We start from the raw sequence: 17,309 nt of genomic DNA, 5'->3' as shown, positions 1-17,309 counted from the left end.
TTTTACTTCATGCCTTCGTTGTTGTATCGGTTGATGCTTGGATTCTCTGCTGCAGTTGCCGGATATCGCCTAGCTGTTGCAACTACCGATTTGCGCTCTGACTTCCGTTGTTTTGCATATTGGAGAAATATTTAATGTTTGTTGTATTGAAAGTAATAATTTTTTCTTGATGTTTTAATTTTGTATTGTCATGTGTACATAAGTAACTGTTGTGTGTTTTATATGTATATATAGGTATTACTTTCCCGTTTTGTGCCGTCTATTATATATTTTAAGTACGTTGACTTTGCTGGATTTAAAATTCTTACGGTTTGTATGTTTCCTTTAGTTGATTATGTAAAATTTTTATAACCGTGTTTGTTGTTTTCTTACTTCATGTAATTGTAATTTTTGTTTAGCGATTATTCACTTTTTAAAATTTGTTAAAGTGGTATCTTTTATTGTTGTTGCTTTCTTTTAGCTGAACTATGTTCCATTTTTTTCCCTGTTGAACTTTTTAATAATTTAATCGTTGTAGTTTTTATATATTTTTTAACTTTGATATGATGTTTGTATATATATGTACTGCTTATTGCACACCACTTTGTTCGCCTTTTCATATTAAGAGAACATCTGTGCATACGCATATATGCATTTTATTTGTTTTTCTGGACTTTTCGTCTCTTTTTTGTATTTTTTGTATATGACACTAAGTGAATAGATATGTTCAAATATATTCCTTTTTTTTATTATGTAGCTTCTAATTTTGCAAACGCTCGTACAGTTATTATATGTTCAATTTAATATATTTTCTTATATCTTCAAATTAATTAATTTATTAATGTAATTGTCTTTACACGTTTTTTGTTTTTCTTTTTTGTGCTCGCACAAACTGGTGCAACTGTCGCGGTCGCCATGTACTAAGCCAGCTCCATGACGGCAACGATTTACCAGTGCATTTCGCTTCTAAATCCTTTAGCAAGTCTGAGCAAAACAAGCCTATTATAGAGCTAGAACTGTTAGCGATTTACTTCGCTATTAAGCAATTTCGACCATACATATATGGAACGCATTTCAAACCACTGGTCTATCTTTTCAACATGAAAGATTCAACATCAAAACTTGCCAGAATCATGCTAGAACTCGCGGAGTACGATTTCACAATCGAGTATATCAAAGGAAAAACCAACGTAGCAGCTGATACACTTTCGCGCATTTAATTTTCTGACTTAAAACAAGAATCTAAACACATTCTTGCAATGAAAACTCGGTCAATGACAAAAAATTCCAACCAAATACAAACAATGAAAGTTACACTTTAACAGAGAAAGTTATGGTGTATGACAAATTCGAATTCGAACTTGCCAAAAACATAACCGAAAATAAGATCTCAAATATGTTATGATAAAAATAAAACAAATTTTAAAGTTCTTATATTTCCGCATATTAAATCCAAACGCATTTTTTTAACTGGCGTTGCTACTGTTAACGAAACTCTGAATTTAGATGATTTGCTGTCGAGGTTGCAAAAGGCAGCCGACAGTCAGCACTTTAAGAAAATAGAATGGCCAAAAGATGACATAATTTTAAAACATATTTCCATATCCAAGCTAAAAGCCAAAGAAAATTACATGCTAAATACATTAGAAATAATATTAACTGACCCGGTGGAAACAGTGACTGATAACGAAAAAAACTACAGTTGATGACCATTTACCACACTGATCCCATATCAGGCGGTCATTGTGGAACAAAAAAGCTATACGCGAAACTGAGAACAAAGTTTCATTACAAAAATGTGACGAGAGATATATCCAAATTTGCGAAGCTCTGCGCGGATTGCATACTCATTAAAGTTAAGCCCAAAAATAAAGAAAAATTAGTTGTTACTGCAACGCCAATAAAGCTTTTCGATGTTGTTGTAGTAGACACAATCGGCCCTTTACCAAACTCTGATATCGGTAACATGTTCGCTGCTACCTTGATATGTGATTTAACCTTAATACCTGAAAAACGTCTTTCGTAAGCTAGAAAAAGGAGAACAACTTTCAGCCAATTCTAATGGGGTCGGGTTCAAAATTGGTCGAAATGGGATGGAATACCCCATATATATTCTCACTCCACAAACTCACCATACCAGCTATCAGCTGACTTATAAACATACGACAGGGTTGCACGTAACATTTCGCATAATGGAACGTGCAGATAAAACCCGTCGTGGAGAAAGCTTCGCAAATCTGAAACCTCACGTCAGAAATTCCTCGCCGAGTAGGACTTTAGGTTTTCTAGTACTTAGCCACACAAAATTCATTTTGGCATAGAGTTTTCGCGCACTATATCGAGAACAAAATTCACCCAACCAACCGCACGGCCACTAGCCCCTGCACATCCATAAGATGCCATACCTAGTTGAACAAAAATAAGCAGTCGCCCTGAGAGCGACACGATGCGTCAGACGCTGGAACAGAGACCTCGTTCTCTTCGTCCAGCCCGGAAAACCTCAAAAAAGTTGTGAGTCTGGAACGGAGACCTCGGCCTCTTCGTCCAGCCCAATCGACTTCTAACTCTACATACGTTTTTCATATGCTTAGTGGTTTTATTCAGACACACTTTACCGTATAAAAATATATACTCGCTATAGATCAAGAAATACGAAGTGATTTGATGGGTGGTTAAAGTTAAAGTTGAAGTTAAAGTTAAAGTTAAAGTTAAAGTTAAAGATAAAGTTAAAGTTAAAGTTAATGTTAATGTTAATGTTAAAGTTAAAGTTAAAGTTAAAGCCAAAGTTAAAGTTAAAGTGAAAGTTAAAGTTAAAGTTAAAGTTAAAGTTAAATTTAAAGTTAAAGTTAAAGTTAAAGTTAAATTTACAGTTAAAGTTAAAGTTAAAGAGATCCAATTTTATGTATTTGCCCTGTTGCTAACACCGAACCTTTTTCGAACTTTTTTTGACAAATATCCGTTATGGTTTTTTTTTGATTTAGTCGCCAAGCCCGCGATAAAATCTATGCAATAGCTTAAAGTATTTTTATATATTTAACTTTAACTTTAACTTTAAATTTAACTTTAACCTTAACTTTAACTTTAACTTTAACTTTAACTTTAACTTTAACTGTAACTTTACCGTTAACTTTAACTTTAACTTTAACTTTAAATTTAACTTTAACTTTCACTTTAACTTTAACTTTAACTTTAACTTTAACTTTGACTTTAACTTTAACTGTATCTTTAACTTTAACTTTGACTTTGATTTTAACTTTAACTTTAACTTTAGCTTTAACTTTAACTTTGACTTTAACTTTAACCTGAACTATAACTTTAATTCAACTTTATTTTTAACTTTAACTTTAACTATAACTTTAACATTCTCTTTAACTTTAACTGTAATTTTAACTTTAACTTAAACTTTACCTTTAACTTTAATTTTAACTTTAACTTTTTTTTAAATACTCACGGGGGAATCGGTCCCCTACGGGGCGCCTCCTCAGGTGGTGGATAGAGGAACGCTTCCCACAAGACGGGAGGTACTGAGTGAATTAAGTACTCAGGGCGAACCAAAACGAGCAATCCAGTGGAAAAATGGGATTGTGTTGCTCTAAGGGCAGCACATCCCAAGGTTCCGGTGGAAGGGCGATAGGATGCCGCCCTAAAATACCCCATCAATCACCCACAGAATCGAGACGAGTAAGATCCTGTTGACCAGAACTGGAAATATGATTATGAAATGATTGCTACGGGCTGGCGATGACGATAGGCTATTACTTTAATAAGCAAGGGTGACACCTTGCCGAAACGGCTGGTAGGCTAATATCGGCACCGTCTCCGTCTCGTTAAAGCCTTGGCATGTCTTCAAGTACGTTAGAAGCACGTCGCCATTAAGTTGGTGGTGCAGGCTCAGTTGAGACGACTCCTGACTAACGCTGTATTATGGCTCTGCACACAGACTCCCATAAGGACCTGTGTCAACCCACGCGTGGCCTCCCTGCTTTCGCAAAGATAACCACGGGAATTGAAGACGGCTACTGCACCTCGTGCGGAGATATCGGCTTGAAGCGGAGACCCAATAGAGCAAATGAACCACAAAATAAAAACAACAAATGCAGATAAAAGTAGAGAGAGGGAGAAAGAAAGGGGCGATGAAGCGGTGTTCAAGAAGAGCACTAAAGTGCTGAGATCGCCGGTTCGAACAACCCCCGCTAAAGCGACCTTGTCGGTAATGCCCACACATGGCATCGAATCGGCGGAAAGGACACAGGCGGCGAAAACACACAACCCCAGCCAGTCAACACCTGCTACTGCAAGGGAAAAAGCGTCGGTCAGCTCACCAAGTGTCGTTGCAGAGCGCGTTGTTGGGCAGGAGAAACGTGCGACTCCGCCAAGAGACTCACCCTCATACACAAGCCTCGAAGGGAAAAGCCAAGACGAGCTGCTGGAATACGCGGTATAAGTGCTGAGCGAGATGCAGGAAACCGCTCTCCAGCAGAAGACCGTTTCCAAGGACATAAAAACCGGTATGGCTCTTCTCGAAGAAGCGTTAAGCTGCATGGGATCGTTAAGGGCCCAAAAGGTAGATGAGAGCAGAGAATAGGGCCGAAAAAATAAGAGGGCACGAACGAGCTCAGATTCCCATTCAGAGGACTTGGAAGCCAAAAAGAAACGAGATGAAAGGACAAATACGCTTTCGCAAGGTGAATCTTGGTCCAATGTAGCGCGCCGGAGGCTGAAACAGCGGTCCCAGCCAGCCAAGCAGGCAACCCCCGTCCAAGCTCCTAAAGCTCAAAAACGGGCGAGAAAGAGGAGACACGCAGCAACTTTTGTGGTAAAACCTGTGGAAGGCAAAAGCTATGCCCAGGTACTAGGGGCCATATGCGGCCAGCTCCGCCCTAATGACACAGGTACGGTGGTACAGTCAGTACAAAAAACCAAATCTGGTAACGTACTGATTGAAACGGCACGCTGCAGTGACCAGACGGCCTTCAGAGCAGCTATAGGTAGTGTAGTAGGAGAGGTCGTTGAAGCACAACAGCTTTCAAAGCGGATGAAGTTGGAAATACTTGTCATTGACTTTCTCACAACTGAAACAGAAATCCAAGACGCAATAATAAGGGAGGTCGGAAAAGAAGAAATCACTAGAACTCTCCGTGTCTCTGTGTCCCAGTTTCTAACGGGACACGTTTACTTCCGCAAATACCTACACAAAATGGGTAAGGTTGATAACCCGAGCTGCCTGTACTGTGGGAAAATAGACGATGTACGCCACACCTTCTTCGAATGCAGGCACTTCTCCGATCAGCGAAGGAGGGTAGAAGAGGTACTTGGAGACCTATCCCCGGGCAGTGCCATCAATAACATGACCTATCGAAGAGACAGATGGGATACGGTCAGCACATATGTGAGGCATATACTTACCAGTAAACGAAAAGATGGATGCCTAGCCCGTTAGCGTGTGAGTAGCCATAGAGCTCACGTAGCGCGCACCCGTACCCGAAGTAATGCTAAACGCGGTCCCTGGTACCATTATCCACGTCAGACAAAGCAGACGTGTTAATAAAGGTATGTATTTATGTGATATGTAATTTGTAGATATGTACAAACACCTGCTCACTAAAAAACAGTACCATTCTCCATGTCAGACAAAGCAGACGTGTTAATAAAGGTATGTATTTATGTGATATGTAAAATGCAAAATTTGTTTATTGTTAATGTTTATTATTTTTGTTAGTTGCTACAATCATGAAGATGATTGCCGTTGAGCAATCGAAATATATCGATTTAAAAGAAAGAATCAAAGGGTGTTTTTAATTTTTCAATTATAAAACACGGACCTAAAGCCAGATATAAATACATACTCAAAATATAATGTTAAAGATGCGATTGACTTCAAAAATAAAATTCAGAACTCATATATATTTGACGACGAGAGCCTGGTATCGTTTGATGTGGTCTCATTATTCCCCAGCATCCCGTTAGATCATGCTTTAGAAATCATTGCGTCAAAATGGAATATTATCAAAATGCACACAAATTTAACCAAATAACTTTTTCTAGAAGTGGTACGGTTTTGTATCAAAGAAAATAGATATTTTAAGTTTAATAACAAGGTTTACGAACACCGTGCAGGAATGCCTATGGGGTCACCCGAATCGCCGGTTATAGCAGACATCGTAACGGAAGAATTACTATGCAAATTTGAAGAAAAATCACCCATAAACCGCGCCTTCTCAGTAAATATGTAGACGATATTTTTGCTATTGGGCGAACTGACACGATAGAGGCAATGCTGGCCGAACTAAATGCCTACACCAAGTCTCTAAAATTTACAGTAGAAGTTGAGAGTGATGGACAGTTATCATTTTTGGACACACTCGTTGTAAGAAAAGATAACATCATTACATTTGATTGGTATAAAAAAACCCACAGCCTCCGAGAAATTATTGAATTTTTATTCGAAACATGACAAAGCAACAACAGTTAACACGGCAAGAAATTTTATAAGAAGAGTCCTCTCAATCAGTGATGAGATGTACCACGCGAAAAATAAAGAAATAATAAGAAATATCCTAGAAAATAATGAATTTCCCACTCATCTAATTAATTGGTACATACGTGATCATTTCTAACCGAGCAAAAACAGAACAGTTACGCACGTAAAGATATATAAATCGGCAATTTTCGTACATGGCCTATCTAACAGAATCAAATATTCAAATCTATACGACAGGGAAATTTTTCAAATTGCCTTCAAATATCACATCACTTTGCAACAAATATATAGCCACACGAAGAGTAAGATCGGGAAATACGATAAATCCGTTATATACAAAATTAAATGTAACAGTGACGGATCACAGGTACCTTGACCTAAGGTATATATTGGGACCACTAAATCCATACTAAAAACGAGGATTTCCGCGCACAAATCCAATATTAAAAATCGCGATGACTACAATTACAACCAAACAGCTCTTTCCCAGCATTGTAAAACTTTGGGACACTCTCCAGATTTTGAGGATGTAAAAATTTTACAACAAGAATCACATTACAATAAACGTTACATTTTAGAGATGTTGTATATTATCGGCACTCACAACGAAAATCGCAAGTCCGACACTGACGGTGGAGTTGCCCACGCGTACAGACAGCTGATAACGCAGAACAGTAACCAGAAATGCTGAGAGTGTCAGCAATTCGTTTTTTATCCTCATCTTCGCCTTGTATTATAATTATTTATATGGAAGATTCTCTTATACATATATATGTACATATGCATTTTACCATTTCATGTATATAATAATGACAAAAAATTATTGTTAGGCCTTGAGCTCGATTCGAACCCGCGATCTTACAAATCAGTAGGCCGATATAACAACAAAAATTGTTAATACATCCCAGAGCTCGGGGAAAAAGTGTCAATAAAATATGACACTACGGCAGCATTGCCATCAAAGAAGTCCAATTTTCACATCCCTTCTGCAACTGATGTCGCAGTGTTGTGAATATCAATTAGCACGAACCAGAATAGAAGTAGGATTAATAAAGACAAATAAAAAAACGCTGTGATGGCTGAATGGTTATAGCAGCGGCGCCTAAACGTTGCCGATGAAGGAATTTAGCAGTTCCCGAAATGGATCTATACAACGAGCTTTGGCAGTTGTCTTTATTTTTTCTTTCTTCTATTATAATTTAAAAATTTTTTCAATTAAGAAAAAAATTATCACAAGAATAATAATGATAAAAAATTATTGTTAGACCTTGAGCTCGATTCGAACCTGCGATCTTACAAATCAGTAGGCCGATATAACAACAAAAATTGTTAATACATCCCAGAGCACGGGGAAAAAGTGTCAATAAAATATGACACTATGGCAGCATTGCCATCAAACAAGTCCAATTTTCACATCCATTCTGCAACAGATGTCGCAGTGTTGTGAATATGAATTGGCACGAACCAGAATAGAAGTAGGATTAATGAAGACAAACAAAAAACCGCTGTGATGGATGAATGGTTATAGCAGCGGCGCCTAAACGTTGCCGATGAAGGAATTTAGCAGTTCCCGAAATGGATATATACAACGAGCTTTGGCAGTTGTCTAAATTTTTTCTTTCTTCTATTCTAATTTAAAAATTTTTTCAATTAAGAAAAAAATTATCATAACAATAATAATGATAAAAAATTATTGTTGTTAGGCCTTCAGCTCGATTCGAAACCGCGATGTCGCTAAATATATACAACAAGTGTGTGTATTTTATTCAATGTGTGGCCTAGAGCTCGTTTAAGATTATTAAAATTAAGTTACGTATGTTTTATAAAAAACTGAAGTTTTTGAATAAAAAATTGGGCGATTTTTTATTCCAAATTTTCGCCTGTGGCGCTATTTCTTTTTTTGTTAATAAAATATGTTTATTTCATAAAAAAATTTAAAATTTGTAATTAAAATACGCGATTTTTTAAAATAATTTATGTTTACTTCATAAAAAAAAGAAAATCTGGGATAAAAAAAGGCATGATTAAAATAGATTGATTTGTTTTTTTATTTATACATATTTTGAAGTCTGGTAGCACCATTCTTGCTCAATTCACTGCGTTTTCTTGCAATTTTTTGGTAACTTTAATATTAAATTGTGATCAAACTTTAAGCCTCCGGCGGGTGGGGTGGGGTTAGAAAGGGGGAGTCGCCCCACCCCCTCTACCACGCCCAACCGCCTCCCCCGGGTCCCATAATGCATAGTCTACCCAATGAGATTGCTGGATGCTACTCCATTGGTTCAAGAATGTTTGAGCGGCCCAAACAACCAATTGGAGCTTCTTCAAAGGAATAATAAAGATTTGTGGCTCAAGCTTTGGCTATGGAGGAAGTTGCAAACGACAATGTTGCTAAGTATTAGCTGCAATGATATTAAGTTTAGATCTTGTTAGACCAAGGTAAGTGCAAAGTTTAAATTTTCTAAGCTATCTAAATAAATTATCCACACAGAACCGCACTCAATGGTTTTTGGGAGTTTGATTGTCAACGAAATGGTTTCTTCAAAGGGAACTTTCGAATGAAGAGAAAGTCCTTTGAAATGTTATGTAACAAAGTCAAAAATCTGTAAAAGAGTGACACAAATATGCCATTCTACTGGAAAAGCGAGTAGCGATTACTTTATATGCTCTAGGGTCATCAGCAGAGTACAGAAGCATCACCAATTACCATCACCGCCAGAGAGGTTGAAGATGCCATTGGTCACGCTAAACCATCCAAAGCAGTGGGCCAGATGGCATAGCCATGCCGATGCTTAAAAGCCTAGGGAAAGAGGGTTTCAAATACTTAGCACATGTCTTCAACCTGTCTCTTTCCACCTTTGTCATACCCGAAAAACGGAAAATGGCCAAGGTGGTCCCGCTAATAAAGCCTGGGAAACCAGCTAACATAGGAGAGTCGTATCGTCCGATATCTCTCCTTTGCAAGTATCAAAGACGCTTAAATTCATTTTGCTCCCCTACTTCCAAGCAAATTTGCAGCTAGCCTCTCATCAGCATGGCTTCAGAAAACTCCATAGCACCACCACGGCGCTAAATGCCATCAGCACCCAGATAAATTGCGGTTTAAATCAAAACCCCCACCATAGAACAGTACTCGTAGCGCTAGACCTATTAAAAGCTTTTGATACGGTCAACCATGGCACGTTACTGTAAGACCTGCAAGGGTCTACCCTTCCCCCATGTCTTAAAAGGTGGACCGCAAATTATCTGGGTGGTCGGCAGGCATCGGTGGTGCAATTTAGAAAGGTAACATCAAAAACAAGAAGAATTAATCAAGGGGTGTCACAGGGTGGTGTCCTATCCCCACTTTTGTTTAACTTCTACATACCTTAGCTACCTTCACCACCAGAAGGAGTCACTATCGTTTCATACGCCGATGACTGCACAATAATGGCCACAGGCCCAGGCCCACAGATCGATGAGCTCTGCAACAGAATAAACGCCTACCTCCCTGATCTCTCCAGTTTTTTCTCCTCGCGAAACCTGGAATTATAACCGACTAAATCTTCCGCGACCTTATTTACAACATGGACGTCCCAAATATCGACCATTTTGAACATCCACGTCGATGGCACTACGCTACCGACTGTCCTACACCCCAAAATCTTGGGTGTGACGTTTGATCAGGATCTACATTTTGGTGAGCACGCAGCCGCGATTGTTCCGAAAATCCAGAGCCGTAATAAAATCCTCAAATCCCTTGCTGGCAGTACCTGGGGAAAAGATAAAGAAACGCTCATTACTACATACAAAGCAATTGGCCATCCGTTTACGTGCTACGTGTCACCCATATGGTCGCCAAGCCTAAAAACTACCCACTGGAAGAAGCTACATGCCTGCCAAAATACTGCTCTCAGAATCACCACGGGCTGCCTTCTTATGTCCCCAGAACACCATCTACATAATGAGGCGAGAATACTCCCCATCAGGGAGAGAAATGAGATGCTAACCAAACAGTTCGTGCTGAATACCCAGAAACCTGGGCATCCAAACAGACATCTGATCGATGAGCCAACACGGCCTAGGGGCCCAAGAAGCCATTTCCGTAAGCATTTTGAGGAAATACGGCACCTGAGAACCCAGCCGTATGAAGCAAAAAAACACAAGCAGGTCCTTGGTGAACTCCACAAACAGGCGTGGGACCCTTATGTCAGGAATTGCCCGGTGAATCCAGTACTCAAAGAAAAGTACCCAAAACTTGTGGAGGAGGAACGCATACTCCCCAGGGAAACGCGTGTCACACTTGCTCAACTTCGTTCTGGATACTGTAACAGGTTAAACTCTTACCTATCCAGAATCAATCCCGACATACAAAATGTATGCCCCGCTTGCAATGTGTCCCCACGTGACACCAACCATCTCTTTAATTGTAATTTGGAACCAACGCCTCTAACACCCCTTTCATTATGGTCCACCCCTGTTGAAACAGCAAATTTCCTTCGACTCCCGTTAGAGGATATTGATGACAATTTGTGATCGGTTGCGGCTGTTAGGTGGGGCGAAGCACTGCCACAACAACAACAACAACAGAAGCATCGTAAACATGTTCGGAGTCGGCAAATCGACTGTGGGAAAATTTGTATCGATTTTTGACATGAAATTTGGGAGTGCTTGAGGCCAATTTCTTTGAAAAATTCTCCTCTCGCGGAGGAAAAAGTTAATGAATATGTTACGGGGTTTTGAAGCACTTGGTTTTCCACAACGTATGGGAGCCATCGGTAAGATAATCCTAACCTACTTAATGGAACTTTTATTTTATTCAAAGTACTATTATTATAGATGGATGCCATATCGAAATACAGCCATCTAGTAAAGATGCGTCCGACTACTACAACTATAAAGGATGGTATTCAAAAGTGCTACTGGCTTTAGTGGATGCAAGGTGAGCTGTGCATTTCTGCAACATTTTTTGCAACAGCTTTGCAAGTAGAAAAAATCTTTCAAAATTCGTATATATCAATATAAATACTTATACAGTAGCGAACACGTAAATAGCAGGGAACTTTATTAACGTATTTTATCAGGTATTTCTTCTGTAATTTATTTTTGTTAATTTTAAAAACAACAACTTCAATGAATTGTATAACCAAAAACAAGTAAACTAGGTTTTAGAATTTATAAAATTAACGAAAATAAATAAAACAAAACAAGTAAGGAAGCTAAGTTCGGGTGTAACCGAACATTACATATTCAGATGCCAAATTACAGCTTGCAAAACCTTTAAATTACCTGGGCGGTGCCACGCCCATTGTCCAAAATTTTACTAATTTTCATAGAGTCAACCCTCCTACCAAATCTCATCGCTTTATCCGTCTTTGGTAATGAATTGTCGCACTTTTTCTGTTTTTTTTAATTTTCGATATCGAAAAAGTGGGCGTGGTTATAGTTTGACTTAAATAAAAAAAAAATAAATGTAAGGCGCGATTACCTCCGAAGAGATCTAAGGCCGAGCCTCTCTTCCAATTTGCGTCGTGCTCCTCTTGATTTTTCCCTACAAATTGGCCGGACGGGACCTACATGTTTTATGCCGACTCCGAACGGCATCTGCAAGGATGATGAGTTTTCACTGAGAGCTTTTCATGGCAGAAATACAATCGGAGCGCTTGCCAGACACTGCCGAGGCGCGACCCCGCTTAGAAAAATTTTCTTCTAATTGAAAAATCTTATTTCTAAAATTTTGATGTTGCTTTGCCTGGGGTGTGAACCCAGGGCATACGATGTGGTAGGCAGAGCACGCTTCCATCACACCACAGTGGCCGCCATTTTGATATATAGAAGTCTATATCTATCTCGATTAGTTTATGTCGTTACGGGGTACCGTTATGCGAACAAAATTAATATACTAAAAGAACGTTGAACATCCGCTGCTATTTTCGTGTTCACAGCTGTAGATATATTTAATAACTACTTTTCAGATGTCGCTATATTTACATTAATGTCGGAGCCCCCTGTTGGTGTAATGGCTCATTGATCTACGAAAAATCTCGACTCAAACAACAACTACTTGACAGTCATCTTAAAGACATGTCAAAAATAATTTGTAACGTAAATATCCCTGTTTTAATAATCGGTGACTCGGCTTTCAGACTCTCCAATACGCTACAATATCCATTTAGTGTTTATCAGACCTCGCAACAAAAACAATTTAATTATTCGTTATCAAAGTCAAAAAGGGTGGCGGAAAATGCGTTTTGCCAATTCAAGGCACGTTTTCGGAGAATTGGAAAAGGCATTGATAACCAGAGGAATAATGCTGCCATAATAATAAAATGTTGTGCTGCTCTTCATAATTTTTTTAAATGAGCAAAATGATCATATAATTGAAAAATGGATTTCCGCTTTACAGGAAGTTGAAAGACATCGTCAGTATCCTGAAGACCATTTACGACCATAATACAGAAGAAGAAAAAACTCGCAAAGCCTTGTCTTCATATTTATGTAAGAAACGCATTTATTTTTACTTTTTTGTAGTTAAACAAAGCAAAGTCTTACACTAAGAATGAGAAAACGGAGACAAAATTCACTCAGATCGTTCAAGTTACAATATATGCACACTCAGAAAATCGACCTATCCTAATAGAAAAGTCGTAACTTAAAAATGTTTTAAAAAGGACGTAACTGAGCGGATGTGTTAAACACGTCGTGTATCGGAATTTTTGCCATCTACTTACAAAGGTTGTAACTGAAAAAAACATTTTTGACAGGAGAGATATGAAGCTTTAATTCATAGAAAGGAATTAAAGATTCATTTTCATGATATAGTTTATCGATATAAGTTCTAAATAGGATTTAAAAGTTAATATCTATCCTGTCACAAATGTTATTTTTTCAGTTACAACCTTTTTAAGTGGTTTGCTGAGTTACGACCTTGTCAACGAGAATTCGGAATACGACCTTTTTAACACATCTGCTCAGTTAAGTTCTTTTTACAAGATTTTTAAGTTACGACATTTCTATTATTATAAGTCAAAATCGAACAAAATATCACATGGTATTATTTATGTCTGTTCAAAAAGTCAACCAAAGCTATTTTAATTCCAGACATATCGTTAACGTATTTGTTCAATATTTCTTTCGTTTTTTTTTTTTTCTATTTCTACCATTTCCGCAATCCTAATGCCAGTAGTTTGAATTTGGACAGTAATATCTTTTAATTTATTTTCTACATTTATCATATGTTTTAACATTTCTTTCTCTATGTTAATTTGTTTTGCAGCCGTGCGAGATGTGGTTGCTTTGGAAACTGGGGAGAACGCCTAAGTATAAAAATCGTCTTTGCAAGATTTTTGCGACGGCGAGGACACAGGTGATGCTATGGATATAGCCACATCAGACGGTGAAGAGTGGTCATTGTGAATTACCGATAAAACAATTGATGATTCAGCTTTCGAAGATCGATTATCTGCAAGAAATGTATTTTTATAGCTGGTAACATTTCAGTTATTAAAGTCTAAATATTTATAATAAATTAAGTAGTTTTTTATATATAAACTTACGTATTTATTAAAAACTAATTTAAGCGAGAAATGTAATGGCCTTAAATTACCCAATTACAAATAAAAAAATACTATCTAATAACAATATACAGCAATACCCAAAGTATTCTTTTGTCAAAATCTTACTAGTATTTAGTATAAATAAAACGATATTAATTAAAGATAAATATAACTGAGATAAATATTGTAAAAAACAGAATTTGTGTGGAAACTGTAATAATTGACACTCGCTGTCTGGACGTTGTTCTAACAATTGTGTAGTGATTTGATTGTCTGATTCAACAATGAAGTTAGCCCCTTCCTTCCGCCTTCGGATAATGCGGTCAAAATGCGTCTTTTGACACCTCTCTCGATATTTTTGGACGTATATGGGCGGCCAGCCCCTGTCATAGAATACCACCCGTTGCTCACTATGATCACATATACATGCATGTATTCGTAAAACAAGTGAAATTAGCTATTTACCCATAATGCTATCTTCCATCATCTTCTCTACGTTGTTGATTTTAAATGATCCCAAAAGGGAATTCATTTGACCGTATAGGTACCAATCCGATGGCGAGCCTCCGGAAGGACCAATCTTGTCCTTTTCTCTTCTACAAAAATAATAGCGTATCGTTTGTGCTAAAATAATGGTTATATATATATATATATAAGTAACACGCTGCGGCACCCAACACATTCCATTCCCACACTCTACCTGTACGCGTGCCGCTGTATCAGCATAATTGCAGTCATACCATTTTGTAACCCAACACCATAATTCAAGGCCAATGATATTTCACCATATACACCTGTGGGAAACCAAGTTCATGATTAGTACCACGTACTAATGTTATGCAATAAGAACCATAGCAATAGGGCCAGACAGTAGCGTCAGCAAATTATGTTTCAGACGATTGTGAAATACTTGCACATCAACAAGAATCATACCAACAGGGCCAGACAGTAGCGTCAGCAAATTATGTTTCACACGATTGTGAAAGGAAGCAACGCGCATCAAAGTGGCAGTTGCATCGTGGACTACTAACCCGCTTGTTCTATTTCAATAAATTACTGTAAACCTAATTTTTTTTTACTTGCGGGGCAAGTTGGCCTTTTAATTTTTTTATTGTTCAAGGACCTTCAGTCCTTTACTGGCGCCCGAGCAGGGACCAGTACTGAAGTGAAGTGAAGCTAAATTAAAGCTATATTTAAAAAAAGGAATTAAAAGCCATTAAGTGAAAGAAAAATATTAGCTAAATAAAGGCTTTAAATTAGAGTGAACAATTAAATGCTAATCCTGGTTACGTGAGTAATACTTCTTGTTGTTTCCATATTTCTTCTCTTTTGTCTTCCAGGATGGATTCACTCCAGGTTACAGTTACAAATTTGACAGGTGCCGTGAATGCACTTATGGACCAAATAAATGGTCTGGAGAGGCGTGTATCGTGCTTGGACACACTCCAAAGCAGAATAGCTTCTATAGAAGCCGCTACCCCGGTGCGAGAAACGGTAGAAGCTCCAGTTCAACCCCGAGCTCCAGCAACTGAGGCAGAATTAAAGGATATCTCGAGGCTTCCGGACTCCGTAAAAGTGAAGAATAAGCCCATCTATCGGGCAATTTTCCAACACGTTCGCCAAAAGATACGACGGCCCGCCGATACTGCCCTCGTTTCCTATAGTATTTTTGACACTGACTGGGCAGCCATGAAAGAATGTCTATCACTCCATTATGCGGACAAATGTGACATCTGCACCGTGGAGTACCTACTCCAACAAATCTCTCAAAAGGATTCACGGCTTGATGACTTCTTCGGAGCCGTGAATCACCAATTTGCCCTAATAATTAATAAACTTAAAACTGAGAAATATTCTCCGGAGACAGTGCGAGTAATTATAGACACGTACAGGAACCGCGCGACTGATGTGTTCATCCGCGGATTGATTGGCGATATCTCGAAGATGCTCCTGGTTCAGCGTCCAAAAACTCTACCCGAGGCATATTCAAGGTGCCTCGAATTACAAAATACACACTTAAGAAATTACACGGTGCATACTACGCGATTCAATAATCGCATCATCGCGCCAATGAACACCATGCCAGAACGCATACATGGCCTAGAGCGCAACAAGGCACCTCCGCTACCACCTAGGACGACATACCGTCCCCAGGGGCGTCGATATCCCTTTGAAAAACGAGGTCGATACACCGTACCAAAACGAGATCCTCCAACAACCTCTCAGCCACCCATCGAGAAAATGAACGTAGACGAATCTACCCAGTCCCGTAAGGTAAATTATATCACTAGACCGAATCCTTTTAAACGAGGTGAAAAGTCAGACAATCTTCCGCGGAAACAGCAAAGGCTGTTCAACATAGAAACAGAAAGCACCAACCACGAAGAGAATAACTACCTACAGAAGGCACAAGATGCACAGGAGGAGAATTTTTTATCCGACGGCCATCTAGCGTACCTTACATAGAGTACGTACTCCCTGACGGTCGCATCCTAGATTTTCTCATCGACACCGGTGCCAATAAAAATTTCATCAGCCGAACGGTCGTAAAGCAAGGTAATCCGGTCGAAACCCCTTTCTCCGTAAAATCAGCTGACGGAAATATTCTCATAAAAGAAAAAATTTAATTAAAACTATTTAAAGACATAAGTAATGACTCTGAGACAATATTCCTTGTGCTCCCAGGATTGACGTCATTTGACGGGATCATAGGAGACGACACACTTAGGGATATAGGCGCTATATTTGATAGGAAATCGAACATCCTGAAAGTAAACAAATACGAAATTCCATTGAAAGCTCGCACATCTACACAAGTGAATTATACGTTGTCTAAAGATCTCCCTCCTGAGACAGAAGGAAAATTGTGTAACCTTGTTGATAAATTTAGCGATCTTTTCTTACCCCTTAATGGGACGGAATTAGTAGACACTTGCGTACGAGCTGAAATTAAGACAACATCCCCCGCACCCATTTATAGCAAAAGCTATCCCAATCCTTCTTATATGAGGGAAGAGGTCGACCGACAAGTATACGAGTTGTTAGAAGAAGGAGTTATCCGACCATCCAATAGCCCATATAACTCTCCTATTTGGGTGGTTCCTAAGAAACCTAAGCCCAATGGGGAGAAACAGTACCGAAAGGTGATAGATTACAAAAGGCTTAAAGCTGTAACGATCCCTGACACCTACCCTATTTCTTTATTTAATTATGAGTCTTTGGAATACAATCCTTACAGACTATGTACTTAACTAATTTATAGGTTACATACTAATTTTGTGTATAAATCAAACCACTTATAGGGCTGAGTTAAG

General features: G+C 38.5%; 1 long non-coding RNA gene across 2 annotated transcripts in view; it reads right to left on the bottom strand.

Moving 5' to 3' along the window:
* Nucleotides 1-12,944: 12,944 nt before the first annotated feature.
* The window catches only part of LOC137250025 (uncharacterized), a 30,009-nt gene continuing 25,644 nt past the window's right edge, over nt 12,945-17,309 (bottom strand). For both annotated transcript variants that reach the window (XR_010952702.1, XR_010952703.1), the window contains one exon: nt 12,945-13,901. This is a non-coding gene — a long non-coding RNA (uncharacterized lncRNA). The remainder of the gene's footprint in view (nt 13,902-17,309) is intronic.

The sequence above is a fragment of the Eurosta solidaginis genome, chromosome 4 (assembly GCF_040869045.1).
Source record: "Eurosta solidaginis isolate ZX-2024a chromosome 4, ASM4086904v1, whole genome shotgun sequence".
Taxonomy (NCBI): Eukaryota; Metazoa; Arthropoda; class Insecta; order Diptera; family Tephritidae; genus Eurosta; species Eurosta solidaginis.
The sequence above is the reverse complement of the archived record's forward strand: the minus strand, read 5'-3'. Positions and strand labels throughout refer to the sequence as shown.